The sequence below is a fragment of the Salvelinus namaycush genome, chromosome 14, assembly GCF_016432855.1.
Source record: "Salvelinus namaycush isolate Seneca chromosome 14, SaNama_1.0, whole genome shotgun sequence".
NCBI lineage: Eukaryota > Metazoa > Chordata > Actinopteri > Salmoniformes > Salmonidae > Salvelinus > Salvelinus namaycush.
The window spans coordinates 7,922,587-7,933,905 of record NC_052320.1 but is presented as its reverse complement, the minus strand read 5'-3'; the positions used below and the strand labels follow the sequence as shown (position 1 = coordinate 7,933,905).

At 45.3% G+C, this 11,319-nt stretch overlaps 1 protein-coding gene across 1 annotated transcript in view; it reads left to right on the top strand.

Annotated features, from left to right (window-relative positions):
- LOC120059590 (neural cell adhesion molecule L1-like) overlaps positions 1-11,319 on the top strand; it is a 139,278-nt gene that overhangs the window by 77,320 nt on the left and 50,639 nt on the right. The window lies entirely within an intron of this gene.

Here is an 11,319-nt window from a genome sequence, read left to right as displayed (position 1 = left end):
GGTAGTAGAGGAGATGCCCACTACGAGTAATGGGGTACAGGAGGGGGTTCATGTGGAGCTGGGCTCTCATGTAGTGGAGGAGATGCCCACCACGGGTAATGGGTTTCAGGTGGGGCTAGTCTCCCAGGTAGTGGAGGAGATGCCTGGTACGAGTGATGGGGTGCAAGTGGGGAGTGTTGAAAGGGATGTGGTAGAGGGGAGTCAGTGGTCTATGGCCTCAGCTGAGGAGGATCAGGAGAAGGATATGGATATCTCTTCTGATATGACAGCAGCTGGTGAGGACTCAATTTATGATCTAGAGGAGGTAAATGGGTTTCTGGATCAGACTTTTGGGAAATCTGTCAAATTGGCAGAATATTTTGATGTTGATAAGTTTGTGAGGTCAGCTGTGATGTTACAGAAGACGGTGGGGTTAGACCAGTTGAGTGAGAAGAAGTGGTTTCGCTTGAGGAAATTTGTTACTGCTGTTACAGCAGCAAAAGGTGGTGGGAAACGTGGTCAGGTTAATAAGAAAACATTTAAATAATGATGATGATCATGCTTCATAGGGTGTCTTCTTTCTCTTTGGTTTCTCTGTGGTATCTTCTGCTTTTCCTTTCTCTTTTCTACATGGAGGTACTAAGGGTGGGCTCTCTCAATATTAATGGGGGAAGGGACAGGAATAAGAGGGCTTGGGTTTTAGAAGAAATAAAACAGAAAAGGCTTAATGTAGTTTTCCTACAGGAGACACATAGTGATGAGGATAATGAGGTTGACTGGGGAATGTGGTGGGAGGGGCAGCATATACTCAGTCATGGTACTAATTTCAGTGCTGGGGTGGCCATCTTGTTTTCCTCAGGTTTAGGGGTGACGGTGATATCTACAACAGAGATTGTCAAGGGTCGGGTTTTATTGGTCAAGGTGGATGTTATGGGGTTTTTGTTTGTTTTTTTGAATGTTTATGCTCCTAATGAGGGTACAGAGCGTCTTGTTGTGTTTGATAAAATAAAAGAAACCTTAAGACAGTGTGACCAAGAGGGGTGTATGGTTTTAGGGGGGGACTGGAACTGTACTGTGGATTTTACTGTTGATCGCAACGCTGAAGAACCTCACCTGCGGTCAGCCACTTTCCTGTCTGGCCTATTAACTGAGTTAGAGCTTTCTGATGTGTGGAGAGTAAGGAATGCAAAAGTTAGGCAATACACATGGTTGAAAGTGAATGAAGGTCGTGTCAGTGCAGCAAGGTTAGATAGGTTGTACGTATCTGATCAATACTGTAGTAGGGTTGGAAGGTGTGCCATTACTCCTGTGGGTTTCTCTGATCATCACATTATAACTGTTGATATTCACTTGTCCTGTCCACGAAGGTCATCACCTTACTGGTATTTTAATGTTAAATTGTTACATGATGTCAAGTTTTGTGAAAGGTTTTTGTTGTTTTGGGAAAAATGGAGGGTTACAAAAGGGAATTTTGAGTCCTTGAGACAATGGTGGATGTTGGGAAGGCCCAAATACGAGTATTGTCAACAGTATACTGCTTTGTCTCAAATTGAAGTTAAAGAGACTATCAATGCCCTTGAACAGGACATCAAATCAATTGAATTGAAGCTGCTCACTCAGAATGACCCTGGACTAGTCATGAACTTACAGGACAAGAGACATGAACTGAGGTCGTTTCTGCATGAAAGAGTGAAAGGTGCCTTGATTAGGTCTCGTTTCGCTTCCCTCAAGGATATGGATGCTCCTAGTGCCTTTTTTTTTAACCTTGGACAGTCGAAATTACAACGTAAACAGATGGTCTGCCTTCGTCTCCCTGATGGGAAGGTGACCACGGATGACAGTGAAATGCGTCAACATGCCGTGGATTTCTACTCTGCCCTCTATAAGGCGGAGGATTGTGACTCTCTGTGTACTGAACAGTTGTTACATGGTCTTCCTAAATTGGGACCTGAACAGAGAGTCGCATTGGACTCTGACATTACACTGCAAGAGCTGTCCACAGCAGTTATGCAGCTCTCAACAGGCCGAGCCCCTGGCATTGATGGTTTACCATCTGAGTTCTATAAGCACTTTTGGCGGTCTATTGGGGAGGATTTTTATGAAGTGGTGTGTGAATCTTTTCATGAGGGTTCTCTTCCTGTATCCTGTCAACGTGCGGTGCTTTCACTGTTGCCAAAAAAGGGGGATTTGGCTCTCATAAAAAATTGGAGACCTGTTGCTTTGCTGTGTGCAGAATATAAAATAGTTTCAAAATGTCTCTCAAACAGGTTGAAAGAGTATCTGGGATTGTTGGTCCACAAGGACCAGTCCTACTGTGTACCTGATCGCTCAATTGTTGACAATTTGTTTCTGATAAGAGATGTTCTAGACATTTGTAAACTGTCTGATGTAAATGTGGGTTTACTTTCTTTGGATCAGGAGAAGGCTTTTGACCGAGTGGACCACCAGTATTTGTTCAAAACGATGAAAGCCTTTGGGTTTGGGGATGTTTTTTTGTCTTGGATGAATTTACTGTATGCTGGGGCCTCGTGTATGGTGAAGGTGGGGGGTGGTTTGAGTTGCCCCATCCCTGTCCAAAGGGGCATCAGGCAGGGATGCCCAATTTCAGGGCAGTTATATAGTCTGGCGATTGAACCAATGCTTTGTTTTTTAAGAGCGAAGCTTACTGGTTTCTCTGTGCCAGGTGTAATGAAGGGTCCCACGATAGCACTGTCTGCGTATGCAGATGATGTGACAGTTTTTATTACAGGGGCTGAGGATGTTAAGGTTCTCTCAGACGCTTTAATGGTGTATGAGGGTGCCTCCTCAGCTAGAGTCAATTGGGGAAAGAGTGAAGCGCTGTGGGCAGGTCAGCTTCAGATAGGGTCCGCTCCACGGTTACCAGGGGGGCTTCAGTGGGGCAGAGATGGGATGAAGACATTGGGTGTTTTTCTAGGCTCTGATGTCTTTCAGAAAAAGAACTGGGAGGGTGTAGTGGAGAAAGTGTGTGCCAGACTGTCAAGATGGAAATGGGTGCTACCCCAGTTGTCTTATAGGGGAAGGGTACTGGTAATTAATAATCTTGCTGCTTCTACCCTGTGGCACAGACTAATGATTTTGCAGCCACCAAAGGGTCTGATACAAGAGCTTCAGAGGACCCTTGTCAATTTCTTCTGGTCTGGACAACACTGGATCAAAGCTGCAGCTTTGTACCTGCCACTGCACGAGGGGGGGCAAGGCCTGGTGGACATTTCCTCTAGGATCATGGCTTTCCGGCTTCAAGCAGCCCAGAGACTGTTGTACAGTGACGGTTCTAGCTGGGTTGACACAGCCTACGCACTGATGAGGAGAGCAGGCTGTTTGGGCTTAGACAAGCACCTTTTCCTCTTAAAGCTGGAGGGGGGTGAGTTGAATGGCCTGACTCCATTCTATGAGTCTGTTATGCAGGCTTGGAGGGTTCTGGTCAAGTCCCGTAAGGCCGGCACGCTACCAGGGATGTGGCTTTTTGAAGAGCCTCTTTTTTATAACACTGCCATCCAGTCCAGTGCTCTGGGTTCAGCCAGCCTGCGTTCATGCCTGTTAGGTGTCGGGTGCACCAAGCTGGGTCATCTGATGCAGAGCAGGAGCAGATCGTTGGAGGAGCTGGGAGAAAGAGCGGGGATCCGATCATCTCGCCTACTGAGGAAGGTCGTCGCTTAAGTCTGTGACTCCTTGCCAGTTCTTCATCGTCAGTATGTGACTAACATTTCCAATTCTGATCGGTGGAAGGAGGGTCTGGATTATGTGTTCCCTGCACTGATTGTTAGTGCTGCGGTGGGGGCACTTGAGGAGGACGTGGGGATGCTGCTTTCCTTCGATACCCCGGAGCTGGGGGATTTCAAGGAGGTGGGAAAGAAGGCCATGTACAGAATATGTGTAAAGGTGTCCCATGCCTCTTCCCTGGAAGGGGTAAAATCGACGAGGTGGGCGGGTGTGCTTGGTCCAGGTGCTTCCCCAAAAGGCTGTTGGCGATCATTATACAAACTGCCGATTGATAAGAGGACAGCTGACCTCCAATGGAGGATCATACATGGAGCTATAGCCACCAACATGCATCTGGTACATCTGGACCCTACTGTTGAGGAAGGGTGTCCATTCTGTGCAGAGTCTGAAAGTCTGGCACACCTGTTTTTACTGTGTCCCAGGTTGGTCGGGATGATTGACCTGATCACTGACTGGTTCTCAACGTTGGGAGAGGTTTTCTCTTCCCAACTGTATATATTTGGGCCAAAGTACAGGTTCAGGCAAAAGGGTGTCGTTGTGTTGCTTAATTTTGTATTAGGGGCAGCAAAATTAGCGATATGGAAGACCCGAAAGAACAGTATTCGGGAACAGGGGTCTGTGGATGTGGTGGGAATGCTGGAGGGAATGGTGGCAGCGAGACTAAGGGTTGAGTTTGCCTATTATAAACTTGTCAACAATATTGATCTGTTTTTGAGTATATGGGGTATTCAGAGGCTGTTGTGTTTAGTTACTGTGGAGGAGGAGTTGGAGTTGTTTTTAATTGATGTGTAACTGTGGTTTTGTATGAGTATTTATTGTGTGGTGGGCTCCCAGACCCAATAAAGAATATTTAAAACTCAAACTCTCTCTCTCTCTCTCCCCCTCTCTCTCTCTCTCTCTCTCTCTCTCTCTCTCTCTCTCTCTCTCTCTCTCTCCCTCACTCTTTCTCCCAGTCTTTCACTCACCCCCCACTCACCCCCCTCTCTCTTTATATATATCACTTCATATTCCACTTCTGATAGACTTTTTCAGTTGGCTGATTGAATGAATTTGGATGCCACCACCAGATCAGATAACCCGTTGTTATCCCTGAGACATGGCTGTAGAGGGCCCTGACATGTCTAGGTTGTACATAAGGCCATAGGTCCCCTGGCTGTAGTGTCTGGTGTGTCTGCTGACCTCTGCCCTGAGCCAAGAAGGCAGGTAACAGGGCCGAGATTGGATCAGCGCCAGCTGCAGAGAGGAGACTGGGACTGACAGAGGTGGGTCAGTGTGTGTGTGTGCTTATGTGTATTAGGGTTACATTTGTAATTAGGTTTCCTGGCCCAGTTGTGTGCAGTTTGTCGGTGGCATTAATCAGGTTGGGCTCCACCAAGCCCCCTCATCACATTAGCTGTCTGTCTGTGTGTCTGTCTGTCTGTGTGTCTGTCTGTGTGTCTGTCTGTGTGTCTGTCTGTCTGTGTAGCTGTGTAGCTGTGTGTCTGTCTGTGTGTCTGTCTGTGTGTGTGTCTATCTGTCTGTCTGTGTGTCTGTGTAGCTGTGTGTCTGTCTGTGTGTCTGTCTGTGTGTCTGTCTGTGTGTGTGTCTATCTGTCTGTCTGTGTGTCTGTGTGTGTGTGTGTAGCTGTGTGTCTGTGTCTCTGAATGTGTGTCTGTACTAATACCCACGACAGTTCCAGCTCTGCTCCATTCATCCTGTGCTAATGGCATTTGTTAAAAAGCCGCCACAGACCCCTACACGCTCGCAAGAACACACACATACATTTTTGCTATTGGCCAGCCCAGTTGCCCTGGCCCGTCTGGTAATTGGGCCCCCAGGCACCCCTATAAAAGACGGTCTAAACAGCCAGTACTAATATCACACAGTGTGTGTGTGTGTGTGTGTGTGTGTGTGTGTGTGTGTGTGTGTGTGTGTGTGTGTGTGTGTGTGTGTGTGTGTGTGTGTGTGTGTGTGTGTGTGTGTGTGTGTGTGTGTGTGAAGATGACAGCAGAGAGAGGTGACACAATGATTGGGAGAGCTGGTGTGTCATTACGTGGAGGGAGGAATTACCGTCACAGCTGTCATCTTCCATCACACCCCCACCCCAACACACACCCCTCCTCTCCTCTACCGCCCTCTGTCTTTCCATGGTCGTTGTGCGGTAGCGCTGTCAGGCGAAGGGACTTGAATCTAATGGACCATTTAACCTAATGTTGTTAGTTTGCTCTGGCTTATTGGGTGTGCTTCACTTCTTCTAATTGTTGTTCCCTGTTCAATCTCATCCCACAGCCTTTCTCCGTTGATTTAGATGTATTCTCTCAGTGTTTGGAGTTGGAAGTCCTGAATCATTTTCTCTCTCTCTATTCCCCTTGCCAGATATTGTTGAATCCATTCTTTCTCAGTTGATTTAAATATATTGTCTTTGTGCTTGGAATCCTTGAATGGTAATGTATTTCTTCGGTTGCCAGATATTGTTGAATAGGTTCAGCATCAGAAGAATGGTGGGAGGTGGGAGGACAGGCTGATTTTAATGACTGGAATGGAATACATAGAAACCATGTGTTGGATCATTTTCTAACTTGTTTGATTGATATCATTCCATTCATTTTTGTATTTATTTTAAAAAGATAATTCCTTCCCCCTATAATCTCCCCCTCTCCTCTCCCTCATGAGACAGGGTTGCCATCTCTCTTTCTCTCTCGTCTCCCCCTCTCCTCTCTCCTCTCCCTCATGAGACAGGGTTGCCCTATCTCTTTCTCTCTCGTCTCCCCCCTCTCCTCTTTTCCTTCACTTCCTCTCTCCATCCCTCTCTCCTTTCCTCTCCGCCTCTCTTTACCACCCTACACCTTTTACCCTCTCCTTTCTCTCCTTCTCTCTCCTCTTCTCTCCTCTTCTCTTACTCTGGGTTCGCGCCCAGGCTCTGTCGCAGCCGGCCGCGACCGGGAGGTCCGTGGGGCGACGCACAATTGGCTTAGCGTCGTCCGGGTTAGGGAGGGTTTGGCCGGTAGGGATAGTGGTTGTTCCACTGGATATCATAAGGTGAATGCACCAATTTGTAAGTCGCTCTGGATAAGAGCGTCTGCTAAATGACTTAAATGTAAATGTTACGACATGCTTATTACCACACAACAACAGAAGTAGCCTAGCCACTTGCGTTCAATTGAGTTGCTCCACCACTTTATCAAATTACAAATGTCCTTTTATTTATCTATTTGTGTTCTGTATTTTATCTGATGTGACACTTCATCACTTATTTAAGAGCATAGTTTAGCAGACGCTCTTATCCAGAGCGACTTACAGTAGAGAGAGCATACATTTTCACACTTTTTTCATACTGTTCTTCCGTGGGAAACGAGCCCACAACCCTGGTGTGGGAAGCGCCATGCTCTACCAACTGATCTACATGGGACTTCATCACCTCGTCACTTCATCACCTCGTCACTTCATCACTTCATCATCTCATCACTTCATCACCTCGTCACTTCATCACCTCGTCACTTCATCACCTCGTCACTTCATCACCTCTTAACTTCATCAACACTTCACTTCATCATCTCATCACTTCTTCACCGCGTCACTTCATCACCTCGTCACTTCATCATCTCATCACTTCATCACCTCGTCACCTCGTAACTTCATCACCTCATCACTTCATCACCTCGTAACTTCATCACCTCATCACTTCATCACCTCGTCACTTCATCACGTAATCTCCTCATCACTTCATCACCTCATCACCTCGTAACTTCATCACCTCGTAACTTCATCACCTCGTAACTTCATCATCTCGTCACTTCATCACCTCGTCACTTCATCACCTTGTCACTTCATCACCTCGTCACTTCATCACCTCGTCACTTCATCACCTCGTCACTTCATCACCTCTTCACTTCATCATCTCGTCACTTCATCACCTCGTCACTTCATCACCACGTCACTTCATCACCTCGTCACTTCATCACCTCGTCACTTCATCACCTCGTCACTTCATCACCTCGTCACTTCATCACCTCGTCACTTCATCCCCTCGTCACTTCATCACCTCGTCACTTCATTACCTCGTCACTTCATCACTTCATCACCTCGTAACTTTATCACCTCACCTCGTCACTTCATCACCTCGTCACCTCGTCACTTCATCACCTCGTCACTTCATCACCTCGTCACTTCGTCACTTCGTCACTTCGTCACTTCATCACCTCATCACTTCATCACTTCATCACCTCGTAACTTCATCACCTCGTCACTTCATCACTTCATCACCTCGTAACCTCATCACCTCGTCACTTCATCTCCTCGTCACTTCGTCACTTCGTCACCTCGTCACTTCATCACCTCGTCACCTCATCACTTCGTCACTTAATCTCCTCATCACTTCATCACCTCGTCATTTCATCACCTCATCACTTCATCACTTAATCTCCTCATCACTTCATCACCTCATCACTTCATCACCTCGTCACTTCATCACCTCGTCACCTCATCACTTCGTCACCTCATCGCTTAATCTCCTCATCACTTCATCACCTCATCACTTCATCACTTAATCTCCTCATCACTTCATCACCTTGTCACTTCATCACCTCGTAACTTCATCACCTCGTCACTTCATCACCTCGTCACTTCATCACCTCGTCACTTCATCACCTCATCACTTTATCACCTCGTAACTTCATCACCTCATCACTTCATCATCTCTTCACTTCATCACCACATCACCTCGTAACTTCATCACCTCAACACTTCATCACCTCGTAACTTCATCACCTCGTAACTTCATCACCTCATCACTTCATCACCTTGTCACTTCATCACGTAATCTCCTCATCACTTCATCACCTCGTCACCTCATCACCTCGTAACTTCATCACCTCGTAACTTCATCACCTCGCAACTTCATCACCTCGTAACTTCATCACCTCGTAACTTCATCACCTCATCACTTCATCACTTAATCTCCTCATCACTTCATCACCTCGTAACTTCATCACCTCGTAACTTCATCATCTCGTAACCTCATCACTTCATCACCTCATCACTTAATCTCCTCATCATCACTTCATCACCTCATCATCACCTCATCGTCACCTCGTCATCACCTCATCACCTCGTCATCACCTCATCACCTCGTCACCTCATCACCTCATTGTCACTTCGTCACTTCGTCACCTCGTCACCGCGTCACCGCGTCACATCGTCACCTCGTCACTTCATCACTTCATCTATCTAACTCTGTTGTCTATGCTCCATATGGTCTGTTAGTTCACCCTCGTGTTGCGGTGTTGACTCCATCTGCTTATCTGATTGGTCCTTCCATAATAGACACTGGTATTTTTGGGGTATTTTATTAGGATCCCCATTAGCTGTTGCAAAAGCAGCAGCTACTCTTCCTGGGGTCCACACAAAACATGAAACAGAACATTAATAGACAAGAGCAGCTCAAGGACAGAACTACATCAATAAAAAAATCTATGTCATTACCTTAATGTGCTGTTTTCGTGCCAGTTGTCTTTAAACTATGAATGAACATGCTACTGGATGTGTGTGTGTTCCTGGCTCTATCTAGCCCTGACCACATGGTGCAGGGTCATTTCTCTTATTCTGACACAGGCCCCCGTGCCCCTCCCTCTCTTCTCCCCACCTCCCTCCCTTCTCCCCCTTCTTTTAGGGGAGAGAGGCTGAGAGCCAAAGGAAGCCAGGAGAAAAAGGTAGAAGAAAAGGAAGAGAAACTCTGACTGAACACCGGGCGTGATAACAGAGAGAGAGAGACACAAGCTCGCTCGGCAGGAGTGTGTGCAGATTGCCCTCTGTGTGCGTTTCACGTGTGTGTTGAGCAGGTGGGACTTTGATGGGACAGTGAGCAATGCCTCACACTCAGCAACATCAGGTTGGCAGTAGGGGGCGACGCCCCCCTCTCCTCCACCACCCTATCCTCCTCCTCCCACTCTTCTCTCTTCTCCTATCCCACGCCCCCCAGCTCAGCCAAGGAGCCATACACATACCTTCTAACTGTGAGTACACCATCTTCACCTTATTTACACATCAATGTATTGTAGATGTAATATAACATAATATATATTTAAGCAATAAGGCCCAAGAGTTTGTGGTATATGGCCAAAATAGGGATGTTTTTACGCACAACGCATTGTGGAGTGCCTGGATACAGCCATTAGCCGTATCCATTTTCTTGTTACTTACAACCTCATGCTATTCGCATTAGCCTATGTTAGCTCAACCATCCCGTGGAAGGGACACCGATCCCAAAGAAGTTTTAAATTGTTTGCCCCCGAAAAGGACTCAAGTAAAAGATAAGTCACCCAGTAAAATACTACTTGAGTAAAAGTCTAAAAGTATTTGGTTTTTAATATACTGAAGTATCAAAAGTAAATGTAATTGCTAAAATATACTTATATAATTATATATAATTTCACATTCCTTATATTAAATTAAGCAACCCAGACGGCACGATGTTCTTGTTTTTTTATTTATGGATAGCCAGGGGCACACTCCAACACTCATAATTTACAAACAAAGAATTTGTGTCTGCCAGATCAGAGAAAGTAGTGATGAGGTTCTGACTATGCTCAATATGTGATGATATTAAAACCTCTGTTTCTCCCTCTGTGTCTCTCTCTGTCTCTCCCTCCTACTTCCATCTCACCCTCTGCCTCTCTTTTCGTACCTCCTCTCTATCCTTCCCTCCATTTCTCCTTCCACCTCCCAATTTCTCCTCCCTTCATCTCCTGCCTTCCTTTGACCATTTACCTACCCATGTTACATAATGTAAATGTATCCTTGAAACTGGGTCTGTCTTTTTCATTCAGAGTCAAATCAGAACCCAACCAACAAGTACCATTGACCTCTAGAGAATGTAGTTCACACTGGCAAAACTAATTGAAAAAAGATGACATAATTTTCCAGCCCACATACTGAAAACACTGAACATGAAAAGCCAACAGGCGTCATAAATAAGGTGGCAAAGGGAGGGTATATTACTGGAAACTTACAAAGTTTACCAGTAAATTACCAGCATTTTTTTCTGTCAAGGATTTTATGTAATTTATCATAAGACACCTAGGGGCCCTTTTGGGTACTTCAGATTATCACAGGTGTCTGAAATGATCTCTGGCCCTCTGTGTGGCCTTATCACATGTAAAATATATGAAAGAAGATGATTAAAAAAAATGACAAAGTTGTAAAACCTAAATATAAACCTTCAACAAACAAAAAAAATGAAATAAAGAAAAACCCTTGAATGAGTAGGTGTGTCCAAACTTTTGACTGGTACTGTATATATTTTTAATAACTTTTATTTATTTTACTATGTTAATATGTTTTGTTGTCATTGTTTTGGTGTCAAACTGGTGGCAGTTGTGAAAAAAGTCAATAGTTAGAAGATTTGCCAAAATAATGTCAAGAACCATATGGTATATCCACTAGAAATACTATGTGAATACTATATAAGAATAAAAAAATGTTTTAAGTTAAAGTATAAATTACCAAAGTCACGATAGATTGCCATAGATTTTCTGTTAACTACCAAAATTATAGAAGATTCCGTTAACTTTGGTAAATTACCTTTGCAACCCTAGTCATACAACATATGGCAACAGAGAATGT